This window comes from Metopolophium dirhodum, chromosome 8, assembly GCF_019925205.1.
Source record: "Metopolophium dirhodum isolate CAU chromosome 8, ASM1992520v1, whole genome shotgun sequence".
NCBI classification, from domain to species: Eukaryota; Metazoa; Arthropoda; class Insecta; order Hemiptera; family Aphididae; genus Metopolophium; species Metopolophium dirhodum.
In genome coordinates this window covers 22,048,012-22,066,406 of record NC_083567.1, presented here as the reverse complement: position 1 = coordinate 22,066,406, position 18,395 = coordinate 22,048,012, and the positions used below count along the sequence as shown (strand labels likewise).

At 29.5% G+C, this 18,395-nt stretch overlaps 1 long non-coding RNA gene across 1 annotated transcript; it reads right to left on the bottom strand.

Moving 5' to 3' along the window:
- Positions 1-6,810: 6,810 nt before the first annotated feature.
- Positions 6,811-17,036, bottom strand: LOC132951006 (uncharacterized). The gene is made up of 4 exons (XR_009665282.1): positions 16,822-17,036; positions 14,619-14,702; positions 12,211-12,338; positions 6,811-10,555 (listed from the first exon to the last, which is right to left on the bottom strand). It is a non-coding gene; the product is annotated as an uncharacterized LOC132951006 (long non-coding RNA).
- Between the last annotated feature and the right edge of the window lie 1,359 nt (positions 17,037-18,395).

The window sequence follows — 18,395 nt, the reverse complement described above, 5'->3', positions numbered from 1 at the left end:
TCAATTTTCAAGTCAATACAAAATATTCAACTAGAGTTACATTACTAAAAAAAAAAATTGAAGGAGGGTGTTGGCGCCTGCAGGCAAATGCGTTTTAGAAAATAAAAAAAAAATTTCAAAAAAATTTTACAGAAGAAAAATACATTTCAAAGTTCAAACTTAAATGCCCAGAATATTAAACAGAAAAAAACATTTAAAATATTTATTTCATAAAACAAGGACTATTCAAGGGTACTCGATAGTCAATGTTTAAAATATTTGGCTAGAGGTTAAATCCTAAAAAAAAAATGAAGGAGGGTGTTGGCGCCCGCAGGCAAATGCATTTTAGGAAACCAAAAAAAAATTTTGAATAAATTTAACTGTATGATTATACATTACAAAGTACAAACTAAAATGCCCAGAATATTAAACAGAAAAAAACATTTAAAATATTTATTTCATGAAACAAGGATTATTCATGAGGTACCAGATTGTCAATGTTTAAAAAATTTGGCTAGAGTTAAAATCATAAAAAAAAAATTGAAGGAGGGTATTGGCGCCCGCAGGCAAATGCATTTTAGGAAACCAAAAAAAAATTTTGAATAAATTTAACTGTATGATTATACATTACAAAATACAAACTAAATTGCCCAGAATCATAACAGAAAAAACTATTCAAAATATTTAGTTCATTAAAGAATGATTATTCATAGGGCACCAAGTTATCAATTTTCAAGTCAATACAAAATATTCAACTAGAGTTACGTTACTAAAAAAAAAAATTGAAGTAGGGTGTTGGCGCCTGCAGGCAAATGCATTTTAGAAAACAAAAAAAAAAAATTCGAAAAAATTTTACAGAAGAAAAATACATTTCAAAGTTCAAACTTAAATGCCCAGAATATTAAACAGAAAAAAACATTTAAAATATTTATTTCATAAAACAAGGATTATTCATGAGGTACCAGATTGTCAATGTTTAAAAAATTTGGCTAGAGTTAAAATCATAAAAAAAAAATTGAAGGAGGGTATTGGCGCCCGCAGGCAAATGCATTTTAGGAAACCAAAAAAAAATTATGAATATATTTAACTGTATGATTACACATTACAAAGTACAAACTAAAATGCCCAGATTCTTAAACAAAAAAAACTATTCAAAATATTTAGTTCATTAAAGATAAGGATTATTCAAGGGTACTCGATAGTCAATGTTTAAAATATTTGGATAGAGGTTAAATCATAAAAAAAAAATTGAAGGAGGGTGTTGGCGCCTGCAGGCAAATACATTTTAGAAAACAAAAAAAAAAATTTGGAAAATATTTTACAGAAGAAAAATACGTTTCAAAGTTCAAACTAAAATGCCCAGAATATTAAACAAAAAAGAACTATTTAAAATATTTATTTCATGAAACAAGGATTATTCATGAGGTACCAGATTGTCAATGTTTAAAAAATTTGGCTAGAGTTAAAATCATAAAAAAAAAATTGAAGGAGGGTATTGGCGCCCGCAGGCAAATGCATTTTAGGAAACCAAAAAAAAATTTTGAATAAATTTAACTGTATGATTATACATTACAAAATACAAACTAAAATGCCCAGAATCATAACAGAAAAAACTATTCAAAATATTTAGTTCATTGAAGAATGATTATTCATAGGGCACCAAGTTATCAATTTTCAAGTCAATACAAAATATTCAACTAGAGTTACATTACTAAAAAAAAAAATTGAAGTAGGGTGTTGGCGCCTGCAGGCAAATGCGTTTTAGAAAATAAAAATAAAATTTCGAAAAAATTTTACAGAAGAAAAATACATTTCAAAGTTCAAACTTAAATGCCCAGAATATTAAACAAAAAAAACTATTTAAAATATTTAGTTCATTAAAGATAAGGACTATTCATGAGGTACCAGATTGTCAATGTTTAAAATATTCAACTAGAGTTACGTTACTAAAATAAAAAATTGAAGTAGGGTGTTGGCGCCTGCAGGCAAATGCATTTTAGGAAACCAAAAAAAAATTTTGAATAAATTTAACTGTATGATTATACATTACAAAGTACAAACTAAAATGCCCAGAATATTAAACAGAAAAAACTATTTAAAATATTTATTTCATAAAACAAGGATTATTCATGAGGTACCAGATTGTCAATGTTTAAAAAATTTGGCTAGAGGTTAAATCATAAAAAAAAAATTGAAGGAGGGTGTTGGCGCCCGCAGGCAAATGCATTTTAGGAAACCAAAAAAAAATGTTGAAAAAATTTAACTGTATGAATACACATTACAAAGTACAAACTAAAATGCCCAGATTCTTAAACAAAAAAAACTATTCAAAATATTTAGTTCATTAAAGATAAGGATTATTCAAAGGGTACTAGATTGTCAATGTTTAAAAAATTTGGCTAGAGGTTAAATTCTAAAAAAAAAAAATGAAGGAGGGTGTTGGCGCCCACAGGCAAACGCATTTTAGAAAAGAAAAATAAAATCTGGAAAAAATTTTACAGAAGAAAAATACATTTCAAAGTTCAAACTTAAATGCCCAGAATATTAAACAGAAAAAAACATTTAAAATATTTATTTCATGAAACAAGGATTATTCATGAGGTACCAGATTGTCAATGTTTAAAAAATTTGGCTAGAGTTAAAATCATAAAAAAAAAATTGAAGGAGGGTATTGGCGCCCGCAGGCAAATGCATTTTAGGAAACCAAAAAAAAATTTTGAATAAATTTAACTGTATGATTATACATTACAAAATACAAACTAAATTGCCCAGAATCATAACAGAAAAAACTATTCAAAATATTTAGTTCATTAAAGAATGATTATTCATAGGGCACCAAGTTATCAATTTTCAAGTCAATACAAAATATTCAACTAGAGTTACGTTACTAAAAAAAAAAATTGAAGTAGGGTGTTGGCGCCTGCAGGCAAATGCGTTTTAGAAAATAAAAAAAAAATTTCGAAAAAATTTTACAGAAGAAAAATACATTTCAAAGTTCAAACTTAAATGCCCAGAATATTAAACAGAAAAAAACATTTAAAATATTTATTTCATGAAACAAGGATTATTCAAAGGGTACTAGATTGTCAATGTTTAAAAAATTTGGCTAGAGGTTAAATCCTAAAAAAAAAAAATGAAGGAGGGTGTTGGCGTCCACAGGCAAACGCATTTTAGAAAAGAAAAATAAAATCTGGAAAAAATTTTACAGAAGAAAAATACATTTCAGAGTTCAAACTAAAATGCCCAGAATATTAAACAAAAAAAACTATTTAAAATATTTAGTTCATTAAAGATAAGGATTATTCATGAGGTACCAGATTGTCAATGTTTAAAATATTCAACTAGAGTTACGTTACTAAAATAAAAAATTGAAGTAGGGTGTTGGCGCCTGCAGGCAAATGCATTTTAGGAAACCAAAAAAAAATTTTGAATAAATTTAACTGTATGATTATACATTACAAAGTACAAACTAAAATGCCCAGAATATTAAACAGAAAAAACTATTTAAAATATTTATTTCATAAAACAAGGATTATTCATGAGGTACCAGATTGTCAATGTTTAAAAAATTTGGCTAGAGGTTAAATCATAAAAAAAAAATTGAAGGAGGGTGTTGGCGCCCGCAGGCAAATGCATTTTAGGAAACCAAAAAAAAATGTTGAAAAAATTTAACTGTAGGAATACACATTACAAAGTACAAACTAAAATGCCCAGATTCTTAAACAAAATAAACTATTCAAAATATTTAGTTCATTAAAGATAAGGATTATTCAAAGGGTACTAGATTGTCAATGTTTAAAAAATTTGGCTAGAGGTTAAATTCTAAAAAAAAAAAATGAAGGAGGGTGTTGGCGCCCACAGGCAAACGCATTTTAGAAAAGAAAAATAAAATCTGGAAAAAATTTTACAGAAGAAAAATACATTTCAAAGTTCAAACTTAAATGCCCAGAATATTAAACAGAAAAAAACATTTAAAATATTTATTTCATGAAACAAGGATTATTCATGAGGTACCAGATTGTCAATGTTTAAAAAATTTGGCTAGAGTTAAAATCATAAAAAAAAAATTGAAGGAGGGTATTGGCGCCCGCAGGCAAATGCATTTTAGGAAACCAAAAAAAAATTTTGAATAAATTTAACTGTATGATTATACATTACAAAATACAAACTAAAATGCCCAGAATCATAACAGAAAAAACTATTCAAAATATTTAGTTCATTAAAGAATGATTATTCATAGGGCACCAAGTTATCAATTTTCACGTCAATACTAAATATTCAAGTAGTTATACATTACAAAAAAAAAATATGAAGGAGGATGTTGGCGCCGGCTTGTCAGTGTTTAAAAAATCTATATAGAAAGATCTAGATAGGAATTAAATAACAGAAAAAAATTCTCTGAAGACTCACAAATTTGATAATTTTCATATTAAAAATCCATTGAATTAAATTTATGAAAAAAAATTGGGCTACCGCAGGTAAACGCATTTTAAGAAGTAGATAAAAAATTTAAAAAAAATCATATTGCACCAAGTTGTTAATGTTTTAAAAAAAGATATATATAAAAGAATCAAAAAAAGTTAAATATATAAAAAAATAAATTGAATGGGAAACGTGAGAGAACCTAGCCAGTCTATTTTCAAATTATATATTATATACACAGGTACTCCCCCTGGTATAGCCGGATAATCTTGAAAATTTTTTATACAAAAAAATCTACCTCAAAGAAGTGAAAAATAAATTGTTTGAGAAATCTGGGTGAAATAACACTAAACAAAAGAATACGCTGGAAGCTAAATACTGCAATACATATTAACTACAATCCAAAAACTAGGTGTTGTTTACATTATAATAATGCGAACAGTTATTATGATCAGAGGTGTATCACGGTAATATATGTATTAGAAAATGTATAAAAATTAATGTAAATTATAAAGGATGCAAAGAAATTAAATGATAAAAGGTCCTGCACGGACTCTACTATGTGATTGTAATTTATAAAGGACATAAAATGTTTAATTTAAAATAATATTGTGTTTGGTGGGTCTACAGTCAATATTAAATTATAAAGTCTAAATGCAAATAAAAACATAGTCAGATATCTGTTTTAGTCTTTGTAAATATGTGCGGAAAAAGTTAGATTTAGTACAATGTAAAAAAATGTGGAAAGGAAACCCTGAGAATTCTTTGACAATAGGATATTAAAACACAAAACCATATATTAAATTAAAACTATTGATTTTATACATTTTCTATTTACAAAAACTCATAAGTATTGAAAACCTTATAAAACCCTAATAAAATAATATTTTGTTATATTTCAAAATACATTTTATTATTTGTTGTGGTAAAAAAATCATTATTTAATGTTGGCTGTATTTAAGTTTTTAATAACTATACTGGTAAAACTCTTGCTGACAGTCTTTAAGACCGTGTTAAAAACTATGATAATTAGTTAACATCTAATTTCCTGCCCTATCCTAGCCTAACCTAACCAAATTAATAATATTTAAATATTTTCGTTCATTGTTATGTTTACAATATCAAATACCTTGATAGTTAGTAGGAAAATATCATCGCAAAGCTCACGACCGGTGATGGTAGTCGTCTATCATTACCATAGCTTCAACTAACCATAGGTTTACCTAACTAACCTTCTTATGACTTATTAGGACACTTTGAATAAAAAGATCCTGATTTGCAGGTTGCTAAACTTAAGTGTTTGATTATCAGGTTGATCCTTAGATTGTTGACAACCTTAATCCATGCTATGGATGAAGCCCATAGATAATAAAGATATGGATAGTGCACGCCTATTTTAAATACATTTCAGGCCGCGTTCCCAGAGTGGAAGGAAATTGAGGCTCCTTTATATTGATAGTCGATACTCGAGTTGGCCTCAATTGTTCCCCTCGAAGATCAGACCGCTGATAAGACTATTATGTCCTATCCATTATGTTATATCTTTATTATCTATGATGGAGCCATACCCAGCTCACTCGTGTAAACAATTTGAAGCACATAAAAGCTATCAACGAGTCTCTATCTACTTTATTGGTGGACGGCACTTTAACTACGGTCTGTAACGAGGCGCACTCTCGTCACTAACCATTTATTCTCGCGTACCGAGTACCGCGACTTGCTCTTGCGCATCAATAACACATTACGCCCGCTGAACGCAGCAACATCCGTTCACGTTGCAACCTAGAGCGCGTGAAGAAGCAAACTTGCTTTGCGACGGCACGCCGCCAGAGTTAATAAACTCATGTTCGTACCGAACCCCTCAACTTAAAACCCTTTTGAAGACATCATTGAAATCAGCATGTTCCGAACTATCGATAATAGATTTCAATGGGTTTTAAGCTAAAAAGAAAACATGGCAATCTTCAAAAACCTATTACATGTTTTACGCATCCCGTGAAAGTCATGACTATGATAAGTACCAGCCAGAAACACGCTCAAAATTGTTTCCCCGCTGAGTGCGGTATATCAGAGGGCCAGTCGATAGTAAAACATCGTTATACACGGATGCTCAATAGTCTATCCCGGCTTTCCCGTTCCGCTCCGAACGACCGTGCGCTCTGAAAAAGTGTGCTGTTGTCGCTCGTTGCCCTACGTACACTCTGTGAGACGACCAATACCAGGCACCGCAGTAGTCAATCCATCAGCCGAGTCTAGAACGCCGAGCCATCGCCGCCGCCGTCCGATCGTTATACTCAATTATTGAGCGAGTCGAGAACGCCGAGCCAACCTAACCGCCGTCCTCATCTACAGCCCATTCACCGTCCACGCCGGTAAGTCACTATAAAGTGTTACCGTGCCACTGTACGAGCCGTTGTTATTGAAAGTACGCCGCCATCGAGAGCAGAGCATACTTCACCAGCTACCGAACAAAACTGTGAGTTATATGTTCGCATTCCCACCCCTTTATGTAACCCCATTAAATATTTGTATTGTACACTCTAATGAGTTTTATGCATCCCGTGAAAGTCATGACTATGATAAGTACCAGCCAGAAACACGCCCATAACAACAATTTCCCCGCTGAGTGCGGTATATTAGTGAGCCGGACGATAGTAAAACATCGTTATACACGGATGCTCAATAGTCTGTCCCGGCTTTCCCTTTCCGCTCCGAACGACCGTGCGCTCTGAAAAAGTGTGCTGTGGTCGCTCGTTGCTCTACGTACACTCTGTGAGACGACCAATACCAAGCACCGCAGTAGTCAATCCGTCAGCCGAGTCGAGAACGCCGAGCCATCGCCGCCGCCGACCGATCGCTATACTCAATTGAGCGAGTCGAGAACGCCGAGCCAACCTAACCGCCGTCCTCATTTACACCCCATTCACCGTCCACGCCGGTAAGTCACTATAAAGTGTTACCGTGCCACTGTACGAGCCGTTGTTATTGAAAGTACGCCGCCATCGAGAGCAGAGCATACTTCACCAGCTACCGAACAAAACTGTGAGTTATATGTTCGCATTCCCACCCCTTTATGTAACCCCATTAAATATTTTTATTGTACACTCTAATGAGTATAATTAAAATAATTTATAAAATATTGTTATACAAAACATTTGAATTATACAAAACTAAGATGATGATATTGGTTCAAAACATGATATTTCAATAAATAAAAACAATTTATTACCAACCAATTGCGTTTCATTACAGGTCCCACAACTTACTTAGGCAACCTTTTAGGAAATTAATTAAATCCTCAAACATAACTCTTAATTCAAGAGTTTGTAACTAATACAATCATAATATAATATGAGTATAGTACATTTCGTAATATTTTTTTATAATATTTACTGTTAGTGAAATATTAAGTTTGTATTTCTAATATAATATATGTTATGATATTTATGGACGACACTTGCACCATGGTCCTTCGATATAGTAATGTGGCGACCTGGCACATCTATTTTAGATAAATGATTAAATACTTAATCAAGTCTTCCAATTTACTAAACATTTATATTTTGTAGATAATTTGAAGAAAAATTTAAAATTGAAGAGAGATTGTGTGAATTAACAAAATTTTTGGTATGAAATGTTTATTTGAACACCTGTTATAATGTATTATATTGAACTTTAAAGTTAATTTTTTATATCAATATACGTATATTGTACATAGATTTCAAGTATGATTTTTTTTAGTTTTTTTTTTTTGAAAGTTACCCACCTACTACAATACAAGACACTTTATTTTTATATTTTGAAGCAATATATGTTTTGGATTATTTACATTTATATAAACTAAATTTCAGACCTATAGTTTAGTATTTAAAGTTTGTATGATCAAAGTCGTGGAACCAAATTTTATCAGACTCTACTAGAATGTTGTAGTTAAATTAAAATAAAAGTATAATAAGTATGTGGAATAACAGTACCTAACCTTCTATGATAATTTGTTATGAATATAATATTTTAAGTAATAGCTCAAATTTAGCACTTTTATGGTACTTAATACATTTTCCTAATATTTTAACAGAAATTATGGAGCTAAAAATATAGAAATACCTATATTATGTCACGGTCCATAGTTCATAGTTTTGTATCATTTATAATAATAATGCTTTTTAATATACTTTTTCATAAATTAATATTTATTACAGTTGGCTTTTATGATTTGTTTGAACAATTAGTACGTATTTTTTTTGGGAGATCCCTATTATTACAACACCGTTACCAATATGCGTTTTTTTTTTTTTTGGTTAGTTAATATAATTGCATGTTTTCATGATTTCTTTGTATTTATGCTTATTTTCTTAAAATGTTTTTATATTTTCGGTTCATCCGTTACCTACCTACATACCTACCTACCAAGTGTGTAAATAAAGAATTTTTTTTGTAAACCAATTTGAATTATAATTTATTAATTTAAAAAAATGTTAATAAAAACGTTTTCATTCAGTATTTTTTTGAATTTTAAGTGCATACTTTTGAATATTTCAGTGCATATATTTGTCTGTTTTTAGTGCATACATGCAGGCAAATATTTAACACTTTTTCATTGCATTAAATTCACAGCCCTGCTAATTACTTTTACTTCCAATCATAATACCTACCACAGTTAATGTTAAATGTCAAATTGTCAACAATCAACTGCTTCTTCAACTTGATAACACTAAGAGGATGTCAGATTTTTAGCGCACCATTTATTTCTCTCTCTGACCCAATCATTTTAGTGTTTTCTTAATCGTACATTTGGTATGGTACGCGTGGGTCAAAGATGAAAAACAAATAGTGCGCTGACATCCCAACCGGCAACAAGTTTACACGAGTGAGCTGGGTATGGCTCCATCATAGATAATAAAGATATGCATAGGACATAATGGTCTTATCAGCGGTCTTCGAGGGGAACAATAAATTGAGGCCAAATAAAGTATACTTATATCGAGTATCGACTATCGACTATCAATATAAAGAAGCTCAATTGCCTTCCCGTCCGGGAACGCGGACTCAAATGTATTTAACATAGGCGTGGACTATCCATATCTTTATATCTATGGGCTTCATCCATAGCATGGATTAAGGTGTCAACAATTAAAGGATCAACTTGATAATCAAACACTTAAGTTCGGCAACCTGCGACTCAGGATCTTTTTATTCAAAATGTCCTAATGAGTCATAAGAAGGTTAGTTAGGTAAACCTATGGTTAGTTGAAGCCAAAGAGTCAATAGGGCCTTTGCAATTCAAGATCTTTTCCTACGTATTCGGCATTGTTAACATAACTATTCTACCTTTACACTTTTTCTTCCCCCGTCTCTCACAGCTATATACAGGTTCAGCCACTCTCATTCCACACCTCCATATGATCGGTATTCTGTCTATCCACCTCTTCTTCAGTCTTCTCGTCCATCATTTCTCCCCTAAATTAACTTCTATAGCCACTCTCACTATCTCTTATCATACAGTGACCGAACCACCTAAACCTATTCTCTCTTGTTTTCACTACAATATGTACACTACCCTTAATTAATTAATTTCTTATTCTATCCTCTTTTGTACCTTAACACCTTACTTATTATTCTCATATCTGCTACTCTCACTCCACTTACCTACCCTAACCTTACATTTCTTTTTCATCTTTCCCTTTCATACACCAAACATTCTGAAATCTTGTTGACCCATTTCCTTATCTTCGCCATATCACACACTTCCTAATTCCTATTCACTCAGTCTCTAGTTACCTACAAGTCATCGTACTTGATTATCGGTGAAAATATTAAAATATCAATGAGCGAATTCCCTACTCGAAACAATTGCTTAAAAAAATATCATACCTCACCAATTTTCTAATTTTGAACACGACTTTATTGATAGCCCGAATAGTGTTATACCAGTATAGTTACAATACAAATATTGAAAATTTTCAGGCATTACATCCCCTGATCAATTAACTATAATAAAAAAAAACCTACTGAGAAATAAGAAAATACATACCCCGTGACGGAATCAAAATCTGCTACGAAACTTAGTCTTCGAAACACTGAAACGTTCACACATTTCAATCGGCTTATGATATATTATTCCCAGTTTGAAAATGTTCACTGACGAATGCCATATCTGAAATAACACGCATCTTATGCAGTAAAATGTTCTACAATATTCTAATGACCTATGCGTTACAGTCTACAGATATTATATAAACCTACCAATAAATACCTAATATTAATTTTTATTACACAGAGTTTGTATTTTTAAATGTTGTATTCAAGGATTTATTAGTTTTATTTTTATACCTAACAAAAATTACATTTATTCACAAGTCAGTTATCAACTAGAACTCGACTACGAGTAAGAAAGCGTTTGGATTGTTCGGAATGGCGTATAATTTATTATTATTATACATTGCGCCTTTGGTAGGCAGTAGTAAACGTATATGCTTCTACGTTACTTAATTAACAGATATTCCGCGACAATAAATATTTAATTAAAGTCTAAAAAGTAAATATAAGACCAAAATAATATAAAAACGTAAGTTACGCATAAACATCGACTCTTCCAGTGAAACCTAGCTGTACCTACTGCAGCACACGCTGTCGTCGAAGAAACAGCTATCTTCATCCGTCTACATCTCGCTAATTGAAACTTATCTAGTATACAATACTAGTATCTTTATGATCTGTAATATATTCTGGTGTTCGATAAAAAAGATTGAAATAAGATAAAAATACATATTTTTTTGGTTTTGAATATGAAAGCTGTGAGATGATCGATATGAATTTTGTGAGAAATCTAAACGTACTAGAAAACTGAGACGAGTGTGTTGAATGAAATAAATTAAAAAATTGATTAACACAACAATCGCTTTAAAATTAATTTAATTCAAATAATGAGATGAACCTTATTAGATCATTTAAATTTTCCAGAACAAGCCCCCAGTTGTTGGTCGCATGCCAATTTTAACCATATACTAGACCACAAGTTTATAGACATTCTATAATGCATTCTGCTGCCGGTGGCCCTAGACACTGTTTGGGAAATTATATTTCTTTAGTAATTAAATTACGATACGAATTATAAGTTACGTAGGTACTTGTCCAATACTCGACTACCAGAATTTAAATTAAAGAATGTGATATACCTAGGTAACATATCGATCGATTCTAAAACAGAAACTTAACCTAGGTACAAATAATATCACAATATCAAATAGTGAAATGTGAAAATTTGAAGAAAATTTCCTATAGGTATATCCCGTAAAACCCCCAAAATAAAACGTACGTTTGAGGTGTTCTCTTAAAACCCAAATATTTAATGCTCGTATCCCGTATGCATAGAAAATGTATGTTTCACATATAACGAAAACCAAAACTATCGTGACGGAACTGAATTACGAATAACGTATAAAACAAAAATAATCGTCACCAAGTGATAGGTATAATCTGCTATGTACTTACAAATCATATTAAATAACATTAATCATTATGTATTTTCTTATTTTGTTAGGTAGGTATAAAAACCTACCTTCCTACTTATAAAAGCATTACCTAATCATTGATTTAAAATTTTAAAAATTATTCTACTATAACAATAAATTAACAGTTGTAGGCAAAGTATTATAATTTAAGGTATTTTTCATAATATTTTATTTTTTGTACACCTATAACAACTGGATTTTAAAAACTACTCTACGTCTAGCGGGTATATAAGTTTGTCTGACAATAAATATTTACATTAGGTCTACCGCATCAACAGAGTAGTAGGACAAAACTTACGTAATTATTTATTCTTCCGGCGAAACGCGTTCCCTTCGAGTGTATAATATTGTCTAGTGTCAAAGCTGTGCATCTCCGCCAAGGAAAATGCAGCGCGCGTCTTCATATCTCCGATCCAAAAGTTCAGTCTGGAAGTATTGAGATTAATGACATTTATAAAAATAGGCACCTAGTTTAATAACCAGAATGGAACGAAATATGTGAGTACGTATTGGAATCGCTGTTCGTCTCAGACAATTGTCATTTGCCATAGATTATTTATAATTATAACCTCACTGTCCTAATCATAGAAAATATATTATATATGGTCCTAACCGATGGATGATGGATATTTTTACATTATCTTCAAAAAAACATTTATTTGTTTCTACTAGACGCAAATGCGGTAAATTGAATTCAAATTTATAATATAGATAACGGTTTTTTTACTTGGTAACCATTTAATTATTACTTGGTTTATAAACAAATTCTAATTGATATAAAATAGTAAAAATGTTAATATCCCCCCCCCCCCCTTACGAAATTGTGTCACTCCTCCTTAGAGTGGTGCACGCCCCTTAGGTTAAGAGCCCTTGAAATAGTGCATGTTAAAAAATCAGCCATATCCTCCCCCCCCACCCTTTGACAAAATCATTTGACTCATTTAGCTACTTTATGAATATTAAGAACGATACATTGAACGTACAAAACTGTACCTACCTACATAATAGTTATCAACCTATTAACCCATCAATAATATTATATTTTTTATTGTGTACACTAATCGATTGGTATATACAAAATAACGTTAAGTTATAAATAGGACGTGGATTTAAATGCATTAAAAATAAGAAAAATGCCTTAAAATACGATTTAATGCACTTATATTACAAAGCTTAATAAAATGGCCAGAAAAATTAAAAGTCCAATTTAAACGAATATAAAATAGAATTTAGATAAGTGTATAGGTAGTGTATTTGTTATATTTTGAGTTTCATTATAGCACATCAGTCGATCAGATGCTATTTAATATTTTAAAATAAAAAAATTCGACAGTAATTCCATATTGGCAAGTGTTGTTTTCTATAACTGAAGACTGAAGTTATAGTATCGAACATAATGGGTACGTAAAAAAATAGAAATATAAGAAAAAAAATTACCTTTATTTAATTGTATTTATTTTTTTTCTAATAAGTTTTTATAAAATTGACTTTATCCCATATAAATGTTCTAATTTCATTTTTCAAATCGTTGATAATATATGAAACAAATTCTTTGCTTAGAAAGCAATGTTTTAGAAAATTCAGAAAATGCAGTTTATATTTAAATTTTATAAATAATAATTTCTGATGCATTGATGCGGAAGAGTGAGGGGGTGGACATTCAGCCGAACCGAAATCTAACATCTTAAACACTTAATATAAACAATTTTTCACACACGCGTCATGGTATGAAAATAAAAAAATATTTATAATTCATATTTATACCGATTTTCTACCGAAAAAATAAATTGCTTTAATCTCAATATTATTTATTAGTTAACGATATCTTTGCTCAGAATCGATTTCGTTTGTTCGTTTTGTATTTTAATAATTTATACGTGCATATATTATTATTACTAATAATTATAGTAGTTGTGTTTGTTTTATTTCATTAATTTATTTAGTACTATACCAATAAATTATATATTAATTAATAATTTTTAAAACATTGTGTTCAAAAAAATAAAAAAAAAATGTGATTTTAATTAGAGTCTTGTAATGTACCTACCTATATTTAAAAAATAAATAAATATAATAATAACTGTTAAACTTTTAGGGACATAATAGGTAACACATTCGTGTATGTAGTATTACACTATTTATATAGGTATATTTATATACCTATACGAGTATATGAGTAGGTATATTATTCATAAGTGCGCACACGTCAGGATAGGCAGTTGACCATTCCGTGAATATACTTTTATGTGTACATGGTTATTGGTTATACATCTCTAATCCCTATGATATAGAATATAGATATTAGGTGAACAATAGAAGTTAAGTATGTGACACTAAATTAATAGTTACCTATAACTTATAACGTTGTATTTGGAAAAAAAATTACCAGTTATTAATTAAAATTGTATATTATGACTATTATCAGTTATAAGTCATAACATATATTTATATAAATTAAGCCAAAATATTTAGATATTTATATTAAGTACCCTGTATAGGTATGCACCTATTAGTTATAATTATTCTACAAACAGGGACTGGAAAAACGACGACGACGTTTATATCTCACGTATTTTATACATTTCTAGTTCGGAACTAAAATATGCGCCTACAACACTTGGATAGCACATTTTTCGTGACATTAAATATTTGTTTTAAGTCTTAAAAGTAAATTTAAGCCCCAAAAGAATATAAAAACAAACATACTTTAATTATCGACTCCTTCGGCGGAATCCGTGACGTGTGTGAACTGCGACGCCCATGAGGAAACGCTCCAGAATACAGCCAGAACTTAGAATATTGTGGTTTATGAAAAATAAAATTATACGAAACGCAGTAAGTTTTTTGCTCAACTCTTCTTTGCTTATTGAAATTTTAGAATTTTTAAGCGACTGTGTCTTCTGCAACGACTTTGAGATTTGCCATAGATTAAATAAATAAATGATAGATATCATACTAGGTACGTCAATATGATGAATCCACGGATATAATATAATGCAACTTTTTATATCAAAGAGTTCTGTGTTAAGGACCAATGTGTTCATTGAAATTTGATATGACAATAAACCAAAATAGTTTATAATTTTGAATTTGAATTATAATAATATGATATAGGTATTATTTAAATTATTATTTTCGTTTATCAATTTAATTATTGATTAAGGTGGTGTATAGATATCAGAAGCACAAGAATATTTTTATAAGAGCATATTGTATTTTATGAATTATTAAATAATAATGTGATTACTGGATTTTAGAGTTAACATAAAGCCATAAACGTATGCAGTAAATTCATCAAATACTATATTAGCAACTATATTTCTAAAACTCCAAGTCTATAATTTTAGATTCTGAGCGGATCGATGACTGTATTAATTTTACAATGATGTGTGTTTTTTTTTTTTTAAATATTTTTAATTATTTTTTCTTGTGGTCTGTGTAAACGATAAGTATTCGTAATAAAGATTCAATGTTCATATATAATATTATTATATTATAGGCACTCAGTATGTAATCATATGTTTATTTTTAGTTTAATTTAATTGTAGGTATTTAGTAAATAATAATAGGTATACGAAATTGTGTTTTCGAATAGCAATTTATTGTTTGTATTAATACCTACACCATAATAGGGAACTAAAATTTTGTAAATGATGTACAAATGTATTTTTGGTGTTTTAAGGCTGCTGTAAGATCAATTTATGAGAATCCTTGCATTAAACTGTTAGGATTATTTGATATGAATAATTTTTTATTACATATAGGTAAGTCGATCAGAAACTATATTTACACTGAATGTTAATAGTTTAAAGCTATTAAAATATCTATTATTTGTATTTATTTGTTTATAATAATTAAGACTTAAATATTAGCAGTAATCTTGTTCCTTTCACAAAATGTTTTTTAATTATTTTTAATTTAATTTACATTTATCCCAAAGTGATCTCTGAATAATCATTCAATGATGAATTTAATAGTTACATTCTCGGTTACATTAATTGGATTATAAATTAAAATAAACTACAGTTTCCAGCTTCTACTAAAACATTATTTTATATTTTATTTTATGTTTTTAATTTTTTAAACGCCGTCTGCACCTTGTGTTGGTGATTTTACACGTAATATAATAAAATTGATACTAGTGATGAGTAGGTAAGTATACCTTATTGTTTAATCAAATTATTTACACGATTATTAACTAAAAAAATATCTATGAAGTATAAACATCCGCATTTCCATTAACTATAAATTCATAATTGTATGAGCTATACATGATACATATATTTTTCGAAAAAACTATTTAAAAAACAAGAATAATTCCTATTTGATGTCACACGGGTTGATCTAGCTACTGACTGCTACGACAACTGTGCAATTTTTTTTAAGCATAATACGTTTTGAAAACGTCCAGAAAAGAGTTTGTTTTAAGACTGTCTGTCTTGATAACAACTAATTTAATTTAGAGTGTATTGTTATACTATATTATAATGAAATTAATAATTATAGTAAAATATATAATTGCAAGACATTTAATACCTATATCTATAGCCATCTAGGGTATAAACTACACTAAAAAAGGTGTAAGTATGCTAATAAAATATATGAGGTGTATAATGTATTTATGTATATAAAAATATAAAATATAAAGATTAAGAACATTATATTGTTTTAAATACTTCGCGCAAACCTAAAGTGATACCCGGCGTATAGTATAACATGCAAAAAGGTGCGTATTAAACTTGGCGTGGTGAAACGAAGACGGTCTCGCGTATTTTATACATTGCGCTATTGGGATTAAACTTATAAATGCTTCTACGTCACGTAGTTAACAGATTTTCCGCGACAATAAATATTTAATTCAAGTCTAAAAAGTAAATATAAGACCAAAAAAATATAAAAACAAACTTACGCATAAACATCTACTCTTCCGGTGAAACGTAGCTAGAGTGCCGCCATCGCCGAAGAAACAGCTATCTTCATCCATCTTTATCTAATCATCTCACTCCGATGAGCTGAAACTTGAAAGTATCGAAATATTTTATGAAAATAACCTGATCAAACGAAATTTGCGAGTTTGTGTTACAACTTATCCAGTTTAACGAACTGTCCGTTTATATTTGTGGCCTATTATTTTTTGTTCACTGAAATCAAAATATACAATATATTATATTTATAATACAATAGTATTGCTGAAATTATTAGAATTGTTAACCGTCACCGACGAATTTCGACAATTGACGATTGCCATAGATATCATAAAATATATTATTTACTATGATAAATCCAAAGAACTTATGTAATATTATTAAGTACTCAGTAAACCTATACGGTATATTTATAAATCGTATGTTCTTTTACAGAAATCTTTGTGATCTGCAATGCACCTATTCTGGTTTTCTATTTCAATTATAGTTCGCATGCCAAATTTAACTATACAAACTGGTCCGCAAGTTTATAGACATTCTAATACATTCTCCCGCCAGTGCCAATAGACAAAGTGTTTGAGAATTCATAAAAATTTTTCTTTTTAAATCTTAGATTTGAAAATGTAATATAAGATTACTCATAAGTTTGTCTACCTTTATCAACAAAAAAAATGTCTACAAGAAAGTCAAATTAAATTTTTATGAACGTTTGAAATTCATATTTTTACAACATTTGATATTCACTCGATTTCTCATGTAACGATTTTCTTATTTTGTTGTAATTAAAAAACGTATGAATGTAGATACTTGAAAATTTCACTGAAAGTTTATATTAGCATTTTCTATACACCATAAAATTTTGAAAATATTTTGACTCTTTTTGAGCTGTTTACGGACATAGTCAGTTTTCAATTGTTTATTTTTTTTTTCTATAAATATCATTAAAATTTTATTTGTTGGGTAAAAAAGCGTGAAAATTTAATATAAGGCTGCTGATATATCGTTCTAATAGCAGTTAAAAAATATTAAAAATACATAGGCTCAATTTTTATTCATAAGCATTTAAAGTTCAAATTTTGACAACATTTATCAAATTTATAATTTAATAATTATTTTGTAGTTAAAAATTTATAAAATGTTCAACTTTTGTAGCTGAGGATTATAAATTTAAAACAAGGTTCCACGTAAATAGGTTATATATAAATTACTTTATTCACAATAATATCATCAAATATACTTGGTAATATCATAGGCTGACGGACCGTTTTCGCTCAGAATCGTTTTTCTTATACAATGATATTGTATCATTGAATTCAAATTTAACACCATCCATTACAGTTACCCACTTGTAACCTACTGTACAGCAGAGCGACATCCACTTACCCACCTTTTTTAATTGACCTCCCTTTTTATTTAATTCCTGATAAACGAGTTTTAGATAAGTACCTACCTACATAATAGGTACCTGTCCTACCTATATTAATTAAAAACTATTTTTAACACGACGTATTTACTTATTATTTTTGTCTTTTAGTTTATTTAATTTTGTATGATTAAA